The sequence below is a fragment of the Fringilla coelebs genome (genome assembly GCF_963513975.1).
Source record: "Fringilla coelebs genome assembly, chromosome: 3".
Lineage (NCBI taxonomy): Eukaryota > Metazoa > Chordata > Aves > Passeriformes > Fringillidae > Fringilla > Fringilla coelebs.
The window spans coordinates 13,337,143-13,359,692 of record NC_140030.1 but is presented as its reverse complement, the minus strand read 5'-3'; positions in this window follow the sequence as shown (position 1 = coordinate 13,359,692).

Sequence of the window (22,550 nt, the reverse complement as noted above, 5' to 3'; positions counted from 1 at the left end):
GTGGTTGCCATTTATGTTGGAGAAAATGGCAATAACATTTTCTTTTTTATTGTTGAAAGCAATAAACATGGAAGTTTATAAAGAATGATTTGTGGTTGGCATGCAGAATAAACTCTCATAGAATCAGAACTCTATAACCTTTCAGATATCTTTCATCCAAAGTAGCCTTAAGCAAAGACAAACAACCTCCTAAAAGTTAAAAAAAGAATTGATTCACTTCAGTAAAGTGATGGATGATATAGGACTAAAGGGTAGCTAATTATTAACTATAACATTAAACAAGTGGTTAACAAAGATTAATCTTCAAGACAGTTTACAACAAGTACAGATAGCTCATTAGATTACTGTATTTTTGGTGCCTGAATAATAGAAATTATGAAGAATTCTCATTAATGAGGATGTTATTTCCTCTCTGCATGAATACTTGGCATTTTTTTTGTTTGAACATCATGTTTGATATGCATAAAAAAGACTATGACCAGATGAATCTTAATTGGAAAAGAAACTAGCACTTAGAGGTAAACATGAATTCCTAATTACTTTTCTTTTTTAAGATTAACTTTTTCTATGTTGCTCTGCAAGACTGTATTTTACAATTACAATTACAATTTTGTCATGTTGATGAGATATTGATTTGGCTTTTATTTGACATGATTTTCTTCTAAATGTTAAGCATGGAAATTCACATATTACCACAGAATCTTTCTACAGTTCATTGAAATGTATGCTTTGCACCTGGAACAAAATATAGCTCTGAATATGTGTTGTCTTCTGAAATGCTGCAATTTTTTGAATAACAAAACACTAAACATATAAAGGAAGATCTCTAGGAAAATAATCTAGATACATAATTGTTCTAGATAAAAAAGTAACATCTTTTTTTTAAAGATAAATATTTTTAGCAGTTTAGTTCCATTAACAGAAAGGAACAATTGCAACTATTTTTCCCTGTCTGAAAATGCAAACATAAAACTATGAGAATGGCATATTTCTGTGGTATTGATCTCTCTTGATGTTCACAGAAGCCATTTTCTGCCTTGTTGAGGTATTACAATACATTAAACCAGTACTCCAGATCCTTGCACGTAGTATTTGTTCTTTTCTTCACTGCACATTTCCAAGTCGACTGATGAAAGACTAATATTCTTCCTTCTTTTTAAGCAGCTTCAAGACAATTATCATGCCTGAATTCCAAAACTCTAGGAAATAGCTCCTATCAGACAACTCTTTATAAAATAGATTTTAATTAACTATATTCTAAGATTAAATAAAACTATATAAGAAAGAAATTTCTCTACAGATTTCTGACCTGGATTATTCAATTTCTTTCTTGACTATATGGGTGATCTCCAGCTATGCTTCAAATCTGTTCTTGGAAGTGCCCCTCATTTAAGACTGTCCTAGGGTGACGTTATGGTGCTTGTATCCCCATTAGTGTGTTCTGTTTATGCTGGATATTATGTTCTGTGCCTTCCGGCTGCCTCTGAAAAACAAAGTTTTGTTTTGTTATCAGCCTGCTCACTCCCCCACAGTCGGTGGGACACAGATGGGGCAAGTACTTAGTGCTGCTTTTGGCTTTGTGCTCTTGCTTTTGCTCCTGCTTTTGCCCTGCCTTTTGCTTTTGCTAGTTAGTTTAGCTTGTTAGTTTAGCTTGTTAGTTTAGCTAGGCAGTCTGAATTTTTCCCTGATTGTTTTTCCTTTCCTGTTTTGGAACTACTCGAACGTGCTCCAGACTGGGACCTGGGAGCACGAGAATTTGCACCCTGTGGCTGAAGCAGCTGCCCCAGCACCGGAGGGACTGATAACAGAGCGACCACTCCCAGGAGAGACTTTCTGAATTTGTCATCTTTTCAGAGCAGTGAAAGAGTTTTGTCATGCAGTATTGCTCATTTTGTGTGCTGGGGGGTGTTTTGCCTGTTAAATAAACAGGTTCCTTCCACTTGTCTCTGAGGAATCCTTCCTGAACCAGTTGGGGGGTGGGGGTAGAGGAGCCTTGTGATTTTGCTTTCTGAAGGGGCCCCCTTTGGAGGTTTTCTCCCAGATTTGCTCTAAACCAGGACAAAGACTCTCCTGATTTCAGTCTTAATCTGCAGGTGAAGCTGAGAAATATCAGTTGAGAATAAGCACGAATACATCACATGTGTGTCAGTACATCAGCTGTGTACAGCACTTGGCGCAGCTAAATCTCCCAATGGCCTGCCTTCTGCTTCTGTGTCGAGAGCAAGTCATCTAAACAGCAATAGCATCACATTACTGACATGAAAATAATATGACTCACAAGGTGGACCTGCATCCACAACCATACCTAGTGTCTGATATCAGAACAGTTTGAACAAAAACCATTCCATCACATAGTGCCGTTTTACGGAGACGATGTCTTCTCCTCCCCCTTACCTGATGAAGTGCCACCACTGAGAGACAGCAGTTTCCATCTTGCATGTCAGGAAAGAGTTCTGTGCACCCGAGTCAGAGAATCCCGGAAATGTATCAAGCATCTGTAGGACTTAAAAGACCATAAGAAAGTTCATAGAGGAAAAAGCAAAGCCCCCTTTAACTTAGTGCTCTCTGGCCAACAGACAAAGCCAATGAAAGGGATCCAGTCTTAATAACACTTAATAGCTCATGTACTTCTCAAATCTGAATTCAAATTTTGCAACACATCACTTTATGTGTTTCTGTTCTTTGAATCTCAGCTAGTTTTTACCATCCAGGTTATCCTCTGACAAGCATATAATCTTGTCAGCATATAATATAATCTAATCTATATATTGTGCAAACCAATTACTTCTTTTATTTGTTCCAGATGAGATAAGAACTCTTGTTCCTTATTTACCTTCCCCATGACACTCAAAATTTGGTAGGATTCTGCACCACATAAATAATTTTCTTTTCTTGCGTCTTAAAGAAGGTTTTCTTGTACCTTAAAGAAAGTTCCTACCGTACTTTTGACTACCTTGATAATCTTGTCTGTACATTTCTAGCGAAGGACACAAAGAACACATGCCATTCAGGATGTGTACCACTAGTGCACATACTCTGTGCATTATATTTTAATTTTCTTCTTCTTTTTTTTTTTTAACCCTAGTAATTTTTATATATTTTAAATCACTGGAAATTGAGCTAAAGTCTTAATATTACAAAACTAAAATCCCAATCCTTGGGATTGTAGCACTTGGAAATGAATGTTCAGTTCAAAGCTCATCTCTGTGCTAATAGGTTGTTTCCCAATGCCTCACTTTCTAACCCATTTATTTGATACTACACCCCTCAGTCAGTATTGGGATGTCCTTCTCCAGTTCTTCACTGTCAGCTTCTGTGTTTCTAAACAACTTGACAATCATAATAACTGTTTATCAGCACCTAATATTGTGAATGCATCAAAGGTCCCCATAAAATGCAAAAGTGCCTTCCCCTCATGGCAAGGGCTGCATATTCCCACAGTTTTTCCTATCTTGTAAATATCATTTTTGGAGACACCATCTTTATTTTCTCACAACATCTTTATTAAGAGATTTTGGTAATGGTGTTGCCTTGGAGAAAGCTGGGTAGGTAATCTGCAGTCCCTTAATTATGCTCATTCATTCATTCATAGAAGTCCATAGATTCATAACAGATGACCTCCCATTACAAAACTGGTTTTAACTCTTTTTGTTCATCCATATGCCCCCTAACACTTTCTGGCTAATTGATTTGATACAGATTACCCTGTCTACAGTAGTTTGAATTCTCCCAGGTAATAGTTTGGGAAATTCACATCATAACTGCCAGCTTCTGAATCACTGGTACTGAATTCAATTTATGCACAAGTTTACATACAATGATTGATAATTCATCTAGTTCATGCTTTAGTTCCATTAGATATCTCCATGTCTTTCTAGCTGTACTTGTTTATTGTTTTCAATTGTTGTATAATGATTTTACTGACATTTGTAGACAAATGTTAGACAAGTCTCCAAATTCACTTTGCATTAAAACAACACCATCGTATGCTGTTTGCCCTCTCCAACCCACAGAACGTAGGTGTAAAATCTAGTTTTTCTGTAAGGGATTTATCTTTTCAGACTGCCCTTTGTATATATTGATCTTGTTTTCCATAAATAATCTCTGGCTTCCCCTTATCCCAATGTGTTTTGTTTTTTTGGTTTTTTTTTGTTTTTTTTTTTAATTAGTTTTAAGCGTTCTACATAATTTTCTACAAATTTCTTTTGACAGCCTTGCTACTGACTTAATTTAATCTGCTATGCATTTTATTCATATTCCTTTTTTTCTCTAGGATTTAGTCCACCATTTAACTGGGGGGGAAATAGGGGACTTTTTCTTCCTTCATTTTCTTTCTAAGAAATTCATGTTCTTAACTATTATTTGTATTGATTCTCAATCTCTTTTATAATACTGATGTCATATAATTATGGCACAGCCATCTACATGTTATGTGCAAATATATACCCTTCCAGCTGTTCCTTCTAATTCTTTTTAAACATGATTTTCTAATTTAGGCACATGCCCTTATGAAAACAAGGCATTATCACACTGGGGGGTGGTCTCTGTTCATCTTTCTGGAATGCAGGAACCCTGTGGCCACTGATTTATTGTACTTTTTTGATAGACATTTGTAACCAACGCGTATGCACTGCACAAAATCAGTTTTCCCTTTGTTGCATATTAAGAGTTATTCCATTATCTGTTCATTTACAGGGTTAAAGAGTTTTGTGGTTTGATTTTTATAGAGAATGTTTGTTAAGGGTAGCATTTTAATAATAACTTGAGAAGATAACTAGTATTTGATTATATTCTGGGGTTTAGGGTTTTTCCCAGATAGAATGGGGGTTTTTTTCTAAATATGTTATGGTCAGTATTTGTCAAAGCCTTCACCTCAGTTGTTTCTTTTTTCCATTATTTTCTGTGTAATGCAAGAGAACAGTCTGAGAGGAATTTCTTCACTTTTACACATTAAAAATAATTTTTTCTAAGAGTTTATTGTTTCAAATAGCTAGGAAACTACTTCTGACATTTATTGTGATATTTGATAAATTTTTGTGGGTACAGTTGAAATAATTCATTATTACTGCTCTATTAGTTTTCACTCTTTTAAATGTCTCACAACACTCTATTCTCCATTTGCTCTGATGATGAAGTCAGCAGTACAAATCTATTACATTTTCTATCCTCTCCTGAAGGTTTAGTTCCACATGTCCATCTTTATTACCCATATCCTTTCCCCAAGGAATAGTTTAGGGCTAGACCACAACGTATGATTGACTCTTTTCTTTCAGCTATATTTTGTTAATAGGTATTTCAATAGACAAATTTTCTCATTTGGCCAGCCTTCCTTTTAAAAATTTCCCTTTGATGTTCATACACATAGCACATGCTGCACTTAATTTGGCTCCCATTTCTCACAATCACTCACTTGGCAATTTAACTCTTTCTTCAGATTTTACATCAACATGCTATTATCCTATTGCTTTTTCTCTCTGTTTTGGAAATAAAAGCAAAAGGTATATCCTGATTAATTGTATTCAGAATGGAATTAATCAATGTCAGAAGCTCTTGAAGACCTTCTTTATAGTTCTTTTCCAAAGTAGAAGCTGTACAGGATTTAGCAGACTGTGAACTAATGTTTAAGACAGCAGCTATATACCTAAATAACAAATTAGTTTGCTTCACCAAACTCAGAACAACATTTTTCCTCCTCAGTGTTCATTTCCAGGTGTAACAGGAACTATGACATTTTTAAGGAGATTAATACCCCAGAATGAAAAGAAATCAACTTCAATTTCTAATTAGGTCCATGTAAGTTTGTAACTCTACCTCAAAAAAAAAAAAATTAAAAACTCCAGCAACACTGGAGATAACTTTCTGGGAGATTTAGAGCACATCTTGGAGGATTTAAAAGCAAGGATTTTCTATACAATTTTCTATGGTATAATGCCAAATGTTATTATGCCTTATTAGGTTCCTAACACTTGATGATCATAGTTCTGCCGTTCTTTTTACCTCTGTGCTGATTACACATTTATTCCTATTCATTTTGTATTTTTTTAAAGCTGAAAACTATTATCATCTTCTGCGTTTAGTGTTCTCATTTCACTTTACAATTATTGCTTTATTCTGGTATCTAGCTTATTTTCTTCATTCCCTTTTACCTTTTGTGAATGCAGTTTGTGGGGTTTTAACTGGTGTAACAAACCTCACAATTCAATTTCTTTTATTTCTCTTGCTCAGCAACACCTGTTTCTTTTTATGATATGTTAGTTTTCAGACAGACAGCTGATTGACAGGCCTGGAAGCAGAAGTCCCATTTGTATGTTTACTGGATTTGAGCAAGCTGAAGCAGTAAAAGATTTTATCACGGATTTTATCCCAGCTTCCTTGGAAAGGCCACTGATGAGGTATTTAGCCCAAGTACTCTAAGTCTTCCCAGGATGTTGCTAGTTGCAAAAGGATTTTGTTTTTTAAATGGATCACTGCCTACTGGACTTAGATGAATTGGCAATTTCTGCCTTAGGAACACAGAAGTTTTTTATCAGGCCAGAAAACATCTATCAATTGCCTGGTTACAACTCCTGCATTCCTTTATAAATACACAGTACCTGTTCACCCTCTTCAACAGCAAAGATCTTCATGGTATGCTCCAGTGAAACATTTGTGAGGTGAGGAAATGCTTCTATTGCCATTTACAGACAACTAAATCAGGTAAAAAAAGAGTAAAAATAAAACTTCATAAAATATTGATGAATTAGAATTTATCTAGCTAAACACCTTTCTTCGATGATCTGAGTTTAAATGTGACTCTCTCAAGTGCACACAAACCAGCTGCCAACAGAGCAAAATATTTAAGCCAACTTTGTCTATTATGTCAAGTCTTAAATTATTAAAGCTTTTGCATTTTATTTTTTTTATGTAGCTCAAGTCACTGAGATAAATTTTTTGCCCTCATGTGAAGAAGGGAGGGAAAAAATTCTAATGATGAATTAGAATTAGAAACCATCACTAAAATAGTTTTCTAAAATCACTGTTTTGTTTTACTTAGAGAAGTCAAACATTTTATCAACTGCATAAAAGTTGTCAAAGTTTGGGACATTTTTATTACCATGGTTTCCCTCATAATAAAACAATTGTTGTCTTCAACTTTTATCTTGAATTATGTAGCATTCATGTATATCTTAACTCTAGTTCCTTAATACTCCATGTCCAGCTGCTTAGCATGGAGACTGGTATTTAAAAATTGTTAAAGAAACCTGCAGTCCATTTGCAAAGAACATTCAATCATATCCCCCTAACATTGTATTTTCAAAGCATAGCTTACTCAGATACAAAGAAATTCTCAGCTTTTCCAACAACTGAATTGCTATATCAGTATCTTGGACTTACATTTAAGAAAGATGTAAAGGATGTGAACATGTTGGTCACAGATGAAAACTGGAAAATGCACTTTGTGTGACAAAAACCATAAAAAAATAGCAATGCTTCTCTAAATGAATGACATCATGTTGTCACTTCAGATCCAGAATAACATGGGTAAGGCTCTTCTGAATACCTTTGTATTTAAAACTCATCAATTCCTCGATCAATTTTGTTAAGAGCAACAAGAAACAACCTTCTTATTAGGAACCAATAGCCCTTGGCTAAGTTAAATGAGAGATAGTCACCCAGCTCAGCTGCTAGTAACAGATCACCTTTTAATTTTGGGAAATAAGTCCTCTTGTTGATATGCTGAGCATGACATGAACAGTACAAATCCTGAGATTTTTGTCAGTGTATATGAAATATTTCTTTCCTGACCACTAATAAAAAGTATTTTGATTATTTTACCTGTTCTAGTATTTAAATGATGTGAAAGCTGAGCATTTCATAGGGTATGCTTGTAACAGAAGAGATGAAATTGAGTCCAGCTATCCACATCTTCACTGTCCCATTGATGCCTTTTTCCCAAAGGCTCATAATCATCATCCTTTCACTGTGAATATCAGTAACTCTGGAGCACAAAGCACAGTGTGTAGCTTTCTGACGTGCTATGGGAACTAAGTATCTATAAGCAATCTTGCTATTTCTGAGTCAAAATTCAAGGTAGAATATAGTGTGGATTAAATAGAAACTGTTCCTCATAGTGGTGTTATTTTTTGTCATCTTTTGAGTTGACTATCCAACTGAAAAAAGACAGGTTTTAAAATCATTAGTACAACTTCTGATTAGAGTAATTTTAACTAAAATTCACTGTTCCCTATCTAGAAATTTAAATGTGAACTGAATGTCTGCATTCTCTTTACAGTCAGTGGAAAGCAGCGTATTTATTCACAATTCATTTACTGTATTTTAAATTTCTATTTGAGAATGAGATGAATATTTAGGTTGAATGTTTTGTTGTCCATATTTGCTGAGATTAATCCTCTGCTTTGCATATAAAAAACCTGACTGGTTCCACACAAAGATGTGGTGGGGAGGGAAGGCCATGCAGGAGCTGGATGGAGAGTTCCAGGGTGTGACTTTATTGAACCTAAAGTGATCACAAGCTGGTCGTAGCACCTGTCCATGACAAGAACCTCATTAGCAAGCAAAAATTCTTTGGCACATTTTAAAGCCATAATTCTTCACAGCTGCATCTGCCTAGGGACATCCCTTTGCTACAGATCTTTGTTTTCAAGAAGAAATTAAAATATTTAGCAAAATATATACAACAGTCTTTCATCAGTTTATGTGCCTTTGAATCTTCAGTGACTTGTAAAAGACAATTTAGAATAATGCACACAAATTTAGCGAAACACACTTTTTATTAATTTTTTTTTTGTGCTGCCACTAGCATACCAGTAACTGCTGAATATTGCCACACTTAAAAAAAGATTTGTCAGTGATACTACTTCAACACTGGCAATGCATAGCTTCTAATGCACTAAATGCCACTTGAATATTTATTGGCATTATAGAACCATCTGCTTTCAGCTTTTCCAGACTAAAACATAATTTCCCCTCACTGGAATGCTCTCATTTTGCCTACACAAGAAAATCCATGCAAGCCAACTAACAGAGATAACAGAAACAAAGCTGAATTCAAAGAAAAAAAAAACAGCTGTTTTTTTCCATTCAGCATTAAGAAACCCTTTCAGCTACAGATTCCTTATGCTGGGATACTGAAGTAGAAGGAAGAATACTGCTATGAGCTTGAGGAAGGAGCAGAAGGGGGACTGAAGCTGCAGCTTAATTCCCTTCCAAGGAAAAACCTTCAGGACTGTTCTTTTGTCAAACCATCTTCGCTGATGCCACTAATTTGGCAGAGGGCTCCTGTGATTTTAAGTCAGCCCTGTAAAACTCTTTGTTGATGTATTTTTGTTTTGCTCTGTAGCTGGGCAGTGTAAATACACAGCAAAGGACCAGGAACTGCAAGGCTGGGATTCACGCTCTCGGACAAGTTCCCTTAGCTCTGGGTTAGAATCTTGCTCTTCTCATTTGTTCTCCTTTGCCTTCATGACTTGCATGCTTTTCTGCAAAGTACTGCAGACTCAAAGGAAGAGTACAGTGAAAGATGCTGTAGTGAAAGACCCTATAGTTCTAACATGGACCAACAAAATAAAAGATCAGGGATCAGTCTCTCCCTGGGTAAATTTTCCAGGTGAGGACAGCCTGCAGATTTGTTCTGGGTGAGCTCTCGAACAGCCAGACTAGTTCAAAAAAAAGGTAGATAACACCATCAATACCCATTGTCATAGAAAAATGCATAAAACTAATTTAATTACTATTGCCAGAAGGGATCTTTATTCTTTGGCTCCCAAGTGGATGGCAGTATTTTGCTTGTAGTGTTATTCAGAGGGGAGAGAAACCTCTGACAGACCCCTGCATTTGAATGTTATGGCATCCAAAAAAAATAGCAATGTTTTTATACAGCTTTCTAAATCACCTTTGGATCACATTTGGATCCAAATATGATCCAAATCACCTTTGGAAAGCATTTTTCTCACCATCAACAGGACAAAATCTTACCAGTTTCAGTGAGTACAGATTACCCTGTCAAAGTGAGTGTTGACTGTCTTAGCCTGAATGTCACTCTAGAAATAAAAGCTTACAGGCTATCAATATAAATTCAAACAAGATGAATATTATGCTCTCCAAGTCTCAGGAAGCACAACCAGTCATCTAACTAGAGTACTTGTTAGTTATAGTTATGAATATATAACTATAACTATAGTTATAAATAGTTAGAGTTACTCATTTGGTAACATTTCCATTGCAGTTCTCAGGGCCCCGAGCACTCAAGGGTTTGACTGCCTAGGCTTGGGGTCAGGCTCAGTAGTGCAGCCAGGCAGCCTTGAATCAGACAGATGTGTAGAGAGAGTTGTGTGAGAAAATGCTCTGACAAGGAAGGTCTTGTCCCCCTCAGCAGAAGCTGCACTTAAGCTCAACCCCTTGCTTTGCTCCTGCTGTCACGGCCATGCCTGGCTGTGCACCTCTCTGACCTGGACTGGATCTCAGATTAGTCCTTGGCTTCCTGGCTTGATCTCCTGGCCTTGCCACTGCAGATGAGTCCAAAGATCTCAGGATGAGCCTGGATACTGTAACCAGATCTACTTGCTTTTCTTGCTCAGGTACAGTGGAACTGTACCTGGTGCGACCTTGAGGCTCCTGCCCTCTCTGCCTCACCAGGGTTCTTGTCCCCCTGCTCGTCTTCCCTTACAGAGTAGCTGTGGCACAGGGACAGTTCATGTGCCATAACTTCTTTCTCTGTCAGTAAAAGCAGAAGTCAGGTCATACCAGTAAAACTGCTGACACTCAGCAAGGATTTTCTGCAATGCATTGTGCCTGCAGCTAATGATAGAGCGCAGGAAAAGTCCTTAGCAAGTGTGGAGCACATTACCACCCTTCTCAGCACAATGAACCATAGCAAAATTGTTCCCTTTAATCTTCTTCTATTACTACCTGAAGACTTCAGTCCAGTTCCCAACCACTTGTGTTTGAAAAATACAGGTATCTCAGCAACAACACTCTCGTCTCCCTGTGACACAGAGAGAACTTTTTTTTTGGGATAGGAGAGATGCCCAAACATGGAATTGAAGCTCTGATTCAGTGAGGAAATTTAAACAGATATAACCTCAGGCATGTCTGCTGTCTCTAAAAGTCAGTTGGACTACTGACATGGTTGCAAGTTATGCATAAAATTGAGCACCTTTTTAATCATGAACAAAATAGAATAGATAAAGCATTCATATTTGAGTTTGCTCAGCTGTGGAATGAGCTGCCTTGAAGAGATTCGACAATCTAAAATCTGACAGCTTTTAGAGTGCTCCACTACCTCCTTTTTTAAGTTTCTTTTATAGCACTTGAATGGCAACAGAAGAAGGATAAATTGTCAGAGGGAAAGAAAGGAAAAGGGAAAAAAAACCTGTTAAATAGACTTAGCTGTTAAATAGTTATTGCAGTAATAGCAATTGGAAAATAGAAAACTGATAAATAGTAATAGGAAAGAAATAAAGAATTTCTATTTGCTAGTGCTGCTTTCAACTGTTAATGCTTTGAAGAAACAGTCAGATCCAGCCTGCTTTTTATAAGGTCCCTATAGAACATATTGGTACACAACATCCTGTGAAGATCCTGTTTGTAAGATGAGTGAATGGCAAGGGTGGAGTGATTAAAAATAAGACATGCATGTCCCAATTCAAAACTTTTTTAATAATTAAAATGTTTTCTATCAAAGCAGAAAATAATAGTTTCCCATTAAATTTACATATTAGCCTGTAGATAACCAAGGAAAATAATTATACCACATGAGTCAGGTAAATTTGTATTTAGGTTAGTACTTAGCATAAGACTCTTATTATAGTAAATCTGCATTAGCAATTTCATTATTACCACAAACAAGACAGTAAAAGGGAATAGCAAAAAAATTTGTTACAGAACACTAAGAAATAAAACACTTTAATGTCTTCTGGACACAAAAACATGTAAATAGCAAGCTGTGCTATGCTGAACTCTTCCAATCAGCTCTGTCAGAGCATTAGTAACCTGTAACTAATTCCAGCTTACTAAGTATCTGCCCTTACTGTTCTCAAAATGACAGCTGCTGTTGATTCCCTCACTGGAACATCAAAATGCTGCGCAGCACGACTACAGAGATTTGTCAAGTGTTGCACAGAGGGAACTTCAGACAACTGCTACATCACATTGTTTCCCTCCTACTCAGGCCCATGGTTCATTCACTCACAATGCTGAGCTATGACCTCTTTTCTGGTTCTGATCCTGCCAGATCAGAGCGCAGCATTTCCCTCTCCGTGAGTGAGAAATCTGGCAGGTTTGTCAGTGTGCCTAGGAACTATGGAACAAAGGTAAGCGAGCTAACAGCAAACCAAATACAGACTTTGGAAGACTGGTTTATTTGAAGTAGCAGAGTTTTCTTAATTATGAAAGCATAAGAGAAAAATACCACAAAAATCAAAGAGTAATAGAAGTTATCGGGTTGGAAGGGTCCTTAAAAATCATCTAATTTCAACTCCTCAGCTGTGGGCAGGGGCACCTTCCTCTAGATGAGGTTGTTCAAGGCCCCATCCAAATTGGCCTTGAACACTGTGGGACATCCACAGCTTCTCTGAACAACCTATTACAGTGCCTCACTGTCCTCTGAGTGAAGAACTTCTTCCTAACATCTGATCTAAATCTCTCTTCTTTTAGTTTAAAACCATTTTCCCTTTTCCTTTCACTATCTGTCCATGTAAAAAGTTGCTGTCCCTCCTTCTTATTAGTTCCCATTAAGAACTTGAAGGCTGCAATGAGATGTCACCAAAGCCTTCTCTTCTCTAGGCTGAACAACCCCAACTGTCTCAGTCTGTTTCCATAAGGGAGTGTTCCAGCCCTTGGACCATCATTGTGGCCCTGCTTTGGGGTCTCTAAGCAGGACCACATCTTCCATGTGCTGTGACCCCAGAGATGATTGCAGCACTCCATGTGGAGTCTCACAAGGGCAGAGTAAAGGCAGAGTCTTCACCTCTCAAATCATATACACCACACAGAAAGAAGGGCTTTCAAGGGTTGAGCATCTTGGCTGTTTCACTCTTTTGACTACAGTTCTCTCATTTTATAAAAGTGAAGTTACAAGTTCCACAACTTGTCATTCCAACATCAGAGCACAAATTATTCACCACCTTATCCCAGTTATCTGTGGTAGTGAATCTGCAAGGTTAAGGAAAACTGGAGTCTATTCAAGTGGAGTCTATTCAAGATACAGTGGAGAGAAAAAGAGCTCAAGGAATATTGTAAATGTGCTAGAAGAGCAGTGTGGATTGTAGACTGTGTCTTTAAACATCATGTAAGAGTGAACCTGAAAATATATTCCTCTTTGTTTTTGAGATGTAGAGTTCCACACAGGTGAAACACTGAGAATATTCTAGAGTTACTGCTTGGAGGCAACTTGAGGATAAATTGGCAAGTAGCCATGTCTGGTTTATCCACAGAGCTAAAACAGAACTGTCTCTAACTGACAGGGTTTTTTAGGAGTTAGAGGATAGTGGGACCAAAGCTACTGATGCAATTCAGAAAAGATTTAATAGCCACCCTGACATGGAAAAAATGTGGAATTAGTCAAACAGAACCATTAAACTGAGAAAACTAAAAATTAAATAATTTTATGTATATTAACTGTGTAGATCCTGATCATCAACAGGAAAACATTTGCATATACCAACAAAGGGGTTTTTTTTCAGTACGTAATTATTATTCACATTAACTTAGTACAAGGAAACCAACATGTTATAGTAAATATAGTTGCATGATCACCACAGAGGGAACCCAATGTGGTGGATGAGAAAGGTCCACATTTCAGCCAAATCTATGCAAAACCAGAAAACTTCAAACTGAATAGACTGATGTAAAATGCTTTTAAGATAATAAAGAGATTGATAAGAAATCATATGAAATAGGAAACAGATACTGGCCATGGTGGTGAGCAATATCCTAAAATATCTACTATCACTGCTTGAAAATTTGTACAAGTGAAAGCTGAGAAACAGACCTCTTGGATTAAGCAAATCAATAACAGAAATTGGGAATTATCTGATGCATATAAAACTAAAAAAAAAAAAATCTGATAAAAAAATATCAAACGTAAAAAAATTGAGACTATTGGTAACAGGTGTAGAGATGCAGTTAAATACTTTCTAACCCTTTTTTGGCTTGGAAATGAAAAATTTTGGGCCATTCTTTCAGAAAAGGTGGTATGGCATTAAAACGTGCTGCATGAAAGTGAAATCCCTAGAAAGAAATATGTTTTCCAGTAACAAAACAGGATCCAGAAAGTGTAGCAGAAATTGAGATTTTTACATTGCCACTAATACCAACAGTAAAAGGATCAGAGCCACAATCCTAGTTCAGCTGGAATTAGTACGGATACTTACAGACTTACTAAAACTGGGTAATTTAGAGGTGGGGGGAGTGAGTAGGAGTACTAGTAATGTGAGCAAGTCCCCTCTTTTTAAAATAAAAGGTAATAGAAAATTAAGGATCAGGAACAAAGCAAAATGGCATGTGATGATGAGGGTTTGCCCAAATAAAAAGAAGTTAGCTGTATGCATTCTTTTGTTCTAGCTTGCTGCTTTAGTCAGAAGCAAGCTTTCCTACCCAAATTCATAAATAATGATCCCTTCTTGAAAAGTATCAAATGTCACTATGCATACCATGCATACTATACATACTCTGGAAATCACACCAGAAATTTGGGGACAGCAATGGATACCAGACTTCAAACCACAGAGATTTGGGAAACCATCCATATTTCTTTAAAGTGAGCATATTGCCAGGCCCCGTACTTCAGCAACCTACAATATGTCTGTATTATTAGACACAAGATTTCTTTACAATACAATGTTCACACTGGAAAGGCAGAACCCTTCACACATAAGTATGTACAGCAGGACTGTGAGACTCAGTTGTGGGATAATCCTAAACAAAGGATCAATAAAGATCTTGCTCCTTTCGCCGGCACCTTTTCAAGGGAGGTGTCTTCCCCAGGTTTGCCTTCCCAGCAGACTTTAGTGGCTTTCTGGGTTTGTATAAACTCTCAGTCATTTCCTAAAGATTTCCTGTATTCCAGTCAGCTCTAAGGTATTCTGTAGCTCTGTTTCTGGATGTCACACCTTTTCCCCAGCAAGGTGCCTGCCAGTTTGTAGCAGTGTGATGATGCACTGTTTCCTGTTCTTCTCCTATTTCTCACCCATATTTCTCAGCTTAGCTTGTCGAATAACTTAGGAAGGCAGTTTCCTGCTCCCTCCATATGGATCTCCCTGGCCCTGATCACAGGAACCCAGACAGACAAACCAGCAGCCTTCTTCCCTATGGAATGCAGTATACAGGATGGAGTACTTTCAGCATTACAGTTTTAATTTTATCAGCTTTAAGTCTGTAGACACCAGTATTAACACAATTATAATATTTTTAGAACAGCTATACCCTGCTTTAAATGGTCTAGATATCTCAAAGGCCATTCTTTGGGCACAAGGTTCAGCATTTCCCCACCTCCCCAGTTTAATGATGATATCTGGCATTTTAGGCATGTTCTATCTCTCATTCCAAGACCCACGTGAGATGGTGTCAGGGAGATGATAGAAAACTGTGTCTCACTGAGGCACTGCAATGATTTCACAGTCCACTAGACAAGACCAAGCAGACACGGCCTTGGATTATGGGGAATTTCTGGTCTAAGTTTTACCTCCTGTTTGTAACAAAATGAACTGTGAATGGGTACGTTGAACGCTAGAGAGTCCGCATAGCTCAAGACCAAGTACAGAAATGACTGTAGCCAAATAAAATGTCTATATCTACACTACCTATATCCCCAGGAAATGTGTTGTTCTGAGTAGTCTAAGTTCTGGAACTCTTTTGATGGTATATCTTCAGAGTAATAAAAATATATTTTTTTAAAAATAATATTTTTAATCTTCATAATAAGACAAAGACAGCATTATCATGAAGTAACCTGCATGTAAGCATTCTTCACCAGCCTTTTAACACATGTACTGTGTTGAGTTTACCACTAAATTAATGCACACAGATATTGAATAAAAACAGGTTGTTCCTTTTGAATACCAAGGATTTAAATAATATGTTCAATTATCTTTTTCCCAGCTAAGTTTTTATTATGGGCTATAATGCCTTCTTCTTCAAAACAGTTTTACAAATAAGGTAGACACAGACTAAATGATGTTTCTAAATTTTTGGCTTGCTACCCCTTGGTTTTCTGACTGAGTAGACAGGCCACTCTGGTAAAGACCATTACTTACACAAGCCTAAGGCATCGCCCTCAGCTTCATCGTTCTTCAGAATTTTGGACTTTAAACCAGTTCTGTGGTGTTGGAGCCTGAACAGCTGTTCTTCAGAGTCATAATCTGTAATAAGAAACAATCTCTTTTAATAAAACAAATTATGCAGGCCATTAGTTCATAATTTAAATAAAGAATATGGTAGTTGAGAGATTAATGTGGCGCAAGAAATCTTTTTGTTGTAGCGGTGAGTGTAGGATTTCAAAGTATAGCAGAGTCATGTAGCTTATTCATTTTTTAGCAACTTCCCCAGCTTATCTTTTTAAAAGATATTTTTATATCTTTTATCCAGAGGGCAGGTTTTACCCTCAAAGCTATTAATGTAGTCTCAAACCTATGGATTCTTTCTATATTGCTTGAATCAGATGAGAGTATTAGTTTATCTGGGGTTTTTTCCAGACCTTTTCCTGAGTAACATTTTCAAAACAAAAGAAAATTATTTTTAATGCAGACATCCATGTCATACATTGGGTTAAAACCATATGATATAAATAAGATAAATTTTGAGAAAATCTTACCAGCTTCAACAACTCAATCCAGCTTTTACTAAAGTCAACAGAACATGTTGACTAAGATGCTACAGTCATTTCATCCCACAGGCTGCTCCAGGGGGGCACAATTCCTTCTCCTGCCTCCCTGAACTAAAAGCTTTCCCAGCTCCATCTTCTGTTACAGATCTCCATCAATTCTTGGTGAGGGACCCCTCTCACTAGACCAGGTTGCTCAAAGCTCCATCCAACCTGGCCTTGAACATTTCCGAAGCAGGGGCATCCACAACTTTGGGAAACCTGTGCCAGTGTCTCATCACAACCATAGTGAAGAATTTCTGCCTAATATCTGGCCTGAACCTTTCCTTTTTCAGTTTTAAGACAAGGTAGAATGGCTTAAAACTGAAAAAGGAAAGGTTCAGGCCAGATATTAGGCAGAAATTCTATTAGGCAAAAATTGCAGCAGGCAGGAAAAGTTATGAAGTGAGAGTAAAGTGAGTACACAGGCAGGTGCAGAATGCTGTCACACAGGTAAAAAACCTGTGTAAGATGAAAAGAGTGGATTTGCAGCATAGATATTTTTCCCCCTTGGGACCTTGGTGTCTCTGAATAAGAAACAGCAATCCAGCCTGAGGTTCAGCCTCCAAGTATGTATCCTTACCACGTCCCAAGTGCCAGCATTATGCTGATATAGCCATGTGAAAAGACAGTTCAGTGAACTCCTTAATGTAAAAGTGTAATTTAAGAAAATACATTATACGTCTCCAAGTAAATCCCTTTCTCAGTTTCACTTCAGTTGTACTCCGTGTATTACCAGTATAAAATTGCAGCTGCATTTAACAGCCAGAAAAGTGTCATCCCACCAGCAGTGACCTGCAACTATATTGGCCTGAAATGATCAGAGACCTTCCGTTTATGCACAAAATTTCTACCTTCCAGCTTGCCTAGGCTGCATGTTCTTAGTCTGTCACTTGCAGGAGTACTGTGGTGTGGTAAGTAAAACTGACATTCCTCATTCTAAAAGATAGATTATCCCATCTCTCTGTGATCTGCATGGTAATTCCTCAAAATCCTCTGGTGCCTCTCAGCACCTGCTCTGATATAAACTCACTTATTAAACCTGAAATGAATAAAAGAAAACAAACTAGTGACAAAGTATTCATTGTGAGCTCAACAGAACACCAGAATAAGTAGAAGGAAAGTGAGAATGAAGCATAGGAAGATTTAAGTAGTAACTGTATTTCAAGAGCAGCTTCAGACTAACTAACTTAGCCATTTGTGGTCTCATCTAGTGCCATCCTTTCTTACCAGTCTCCCCAGGAGACCACTTGCAGCCTATGAGTGTGTGTAGGTCCCTAAATATCTACTGTCATATCAACACAGCATCTGCAGCACGCAATTGTACTAAAAACTGTTCTGCACAAGTGAAATCTGAATGAAAACTATTGTTAACATTTCACCAGCAGTTACTTTTTTCTCCAAGGTTTCATTTTTTAACTATCCTTAGATGTCCTTGCTCAAGTGGAAATACCTTTTTGGACATCAAGACTTCTCTTTCTGAAGGAACAGTTATTCTGACTTCAGCAAAACAACTTTAAGAATTTCCAACCCCCTTCACTTCCCTGCCCTGTCATTACAGCACCACTGGTTTGATACACCACCTCTCCAGCTGTGTTTGCACAGCATTTTGTCTGGCCATGCTGGTGAATAGGAACACTGAAAAAATCTGAAACAAACCACTGCTTTTAACCCAGGCTGTTGCTGTCATCTGCCTCTGCTACAGACTCATGAACAACTGTCTCAGCATAACAGGGGAGGTAGAGTGGAGTTTGAGATTTTCTTCACTCCATAAATCACTGAGATATATACAGTTCAGGAGCAAATTTCATCATACTTAGCTATGACTACAATGAGCTAAGATCAAAAACTCTGAATTGTCATCTCTTCATGAATATATTTACACAGGTACCAGGTATATAAACCTTAGGGCACTTAATGTAAAGAAATCCAACTCATGCACAGAGTGATTCAGCTGACTTCAGAGAGGAGACAGCCTGAGACACCTGTATCCAATGGGTACCTGTGCTGAGGTGACTGAAGTCGGCTGTAGGAGCCTACTGAGGCTGGACTACACTGGCATACAGCTCTGCTAGCTGTGTTGAGAAGCCCTCTGTTGGCTAAATGGGGGAGAAGACAGCTGCCAGGTCTGTAATCTTAAACTGAATCCTCATCCTCAAACCTTCATGTTCTCACAGGAGGTCCTGTGTTCTGTGCCCACTCTCATGTATCTCCTGCTGCTTGAGACCTGCCATGGCAGCCAGGCTGTGTGGGACTAATGAGATATGAGGTTCAGCCTGTGGCTTGATGGAGCAGCAGGCAGGATATTTGGATAGCATCACACATGAGTGTTCAGAAGGCCTAAACCCTGATTTCTGGGTAGGTGTGCCTCGTGTGCACAGACATTTCTCTAACAGTACAGCCACTGTGTGTAGCTTTCCATGCAATGTCACCTCTTAGCTCTGTCACAAGGACTGTCTGTGGATTTCCCTGCTGAATCAACCTTTAGGAAGTCATAATCTTTCTCTGAACTGATTTACCCACGACTCCAAAGCCAATTGCATTGGAAGAAGTCATGTGATGATACATGGAGTCACTGAGAAAGTGGACAAGGAGGGGACAGAATGGGGACAGCAGAAACTTAAACCACTTTTACATCAGAAAAAGATTTCTGGAAACATAAAAATTTTACGTATATATTTAACAAAATCAAAGCAAAATAAGAGAATACCCTGAGAATCTGTAATGCTTAATATGTGAAGAGCATGCTTCACTGCCTAACACACTGAGCAGTTTCATTTCCTGCTTACAGACTAATTGATAAGGCATGTGCATAATTAACATAATGCTTATGTAATGAAAAATTAATTTAAGGTTGTATGTTATCTTTCCTTTTCACTTTGTATATTAACTTATTTCAAAAAATAAATATGCACGAGGTTTGTAAATAATGAAAAATATATTCTAAGTTTCTAATACCTTGAAAAGTAAGTACTTCAGAAAGGCCTCCTGAAATACAAGTTGGAAATTAATTTGAAACTAAATGCTTCACTGTAGATCATATACATGGAAGGCCTTTTGAGAAGGGCTTTATTTATTCAATATTCAGGGACATTGAATGCATGAGGACAAGGGATGAGGCAGTCTGCAGACAAGACACTTGACCGGATGAGTACACTTGGAATGGAATAGGGCTGGAAATTCTCAGAAAGATCTTTCTGCAGAAATTTGCATGGGTTCTCTTCTTTTGTCTTTTCTCCCTCTCCATCCCATCCCTTCTTAGTCATTCTCATCCTTCCTGACCTACTTAGGGTATGAAGTCTTCATCTCAATTTTGCATCAGCTGAGTGCTCACATGCCCACATCAAGATCACCTATTTCTATCCCTGAGTTTCCACAAGTATTTCCTTCCAGTCCTACTTTTACAATTCCTCCTACATTCTCCTTTGAATTTATCATTGGATTGAATTAAGATACCAAGGAACTAAAAGGAACTAAAAAATGAAAGTCATTTACTCATAAGTACTCTGATATATCTTGGATTCCAGTCTTTCTGTAGATTGTATGGGTGAGATCCATGCAATCTACAATCTACACATCTGACCATGAGAGAAGATCTGTTTAAGACAGGGTGATGAGCACTGACAGTGGATTGGGTCTGAAAAACAGCCTGAATTAAAAATAATATTTCTGTACCCAAGGTAATGACTTCCTATTTCAGACTCATTTAGCAGCAACCTGGGAACTCCGTTCTGTTGTGCAGTCACCCATAGATGCCTACAAGTGAAGCACAAAAAAAATACATAGACAGAACTTTTTCTGACAAGATGACAAAAAAGTTTTGAAACCTCTATGCATTCTTCCCCTCAAAACATCCCTTACCTCAGCAGGGCTATAATAGATTATTTCCCCCAGAGCTTTTAAAGCTGCCCAGCTGACACTGGGCACTATCTGTCGCCATGTAGTTACTCTGGAATTTCTGTTGCCTGTAGAAAACAGACGTTTTTTCCACAATGCTTTCCAATTCTGGATCTTTCTGATCCAGACCCAGTGTCTTTCATAGAGTCTGAAAAGTGGGAAAGGAATACAAAGTTTATTTAGCCCTACACAACCCGAAGTATAAACTATTTGCTATTTTTCTCTGGCAGCACCTTTTATCTTCCATCTTGTCTTTGCAAATCCTGAGAAAGCAGATATAGTGGCACTTGAAACAGTTCTCAGGATAACAGAGAGGCAGGGCTGTCTTTGGACAGAAAATGACTGCTGAAGCACTCTTCATAGGCAGAAAGGCCTGCAGTGATTTGAACAGAATCATTCACATTTGTGGTACAAATCAAGCGTTCTCTGTGACACTTCCCACCACCACATCCTACAGACTTCGACAATCTCTGTTGTGCACACCATCTGACAAGGTCCTAATCCCTCTGCCTTAAAAGCCTTTTTGGACACCTGTTGCTCTCTGCAGTTAAGCCTGGGCTTCGTTGGCTCTTAGAGACATTCAGTAGGATGCACTGTGTGGAAAGGCTCCTAGGAAAAAGGCATGTGGGCATATCACACTTGGAAGCATCTTGTTAAACGCTGAATTCCTTTTTAAGTGCTTTATGAGAAAGGGTCTTGTGAGATATTGCATTAATTGATGTTTTACACATGAAATATAAAGGATAACTGGTTGGTGGATTCTTTCTGACAGTAGTGATGTTCACTGGATTTTGGTATGAACAAAAAAAAAGAGCTCATTTGGCTAACTGACACCATTAATTGCCAAAACCTAGGCAAGTTATTCTACACTCCCTGGACAGCCACTGTTGAATAACTGTCATTTCTAGAAAATAATCCTTTACCCTCGAAAGTAGATGCTTTAGATGTCAGCTACAATTATGATAAATTGCATCCTAACATTCTAGAAGCTACTGTTATCTTAGACTTGGCTTTGTTTACAAGGAAGCAACTTCAGAAGAGCTACTTGGAAAAATAACCTTGGAAGCAGTAATCATAAATTTAAATTAAATAGTCTGTAATTAAGGCAGTCATTTCAAGGTGGATGACTTTGAGCTATTTACTAAAATCAGTGTAAATGAAAAATAAAGGACAAGAACACACTGAAAGTTTGAAACTTCCTTTAAGGTGATGTGGAACATCTTAAATTACAAGCAAAAATATTGCATAAAGGAACTTCAAGCTGTCTGTGAAGTATTCCAGAAGTAATACACAGACTGAATGGAAAAGAAAAAAATAGAATAAAATGAAAGATGTGTCAAAACTCAACCTAATTCAGTTCATATAAAACAAATCAAAACAAATGGAAAGAGATTATTCACTAAAAAGTGTAAAAAAGAACAAAGCAAGTAGAAGCAGATATTAAGAAGCAAGAATGGAGTCATAAATTAAAACAGTGTAAATATGACCTATGAAACAGGTGACTGATGTGTATCCACTTTCAATTTGGCTGATAATATTGGTGATGGGGAAAAAGACACAACAGCTAAAACCAATGAAAAATAATAACCTAAACTAAGGGAATATGAAATTTTACAGTGAAAGAAAAATTTAAAAAAAAACTGTGGAAGGGCAATAATGCCTGAAGTTAAATGTGCATATTTTTCTGCTGCTTAGAAAAACTACAGAAAGAAGAGCAAAATAACAGAATTGCCTACTGCAGCTGACAAAGGAAATTTTGGGTTTAAAGCAATCTGATTAATCAATATTTGTCTGG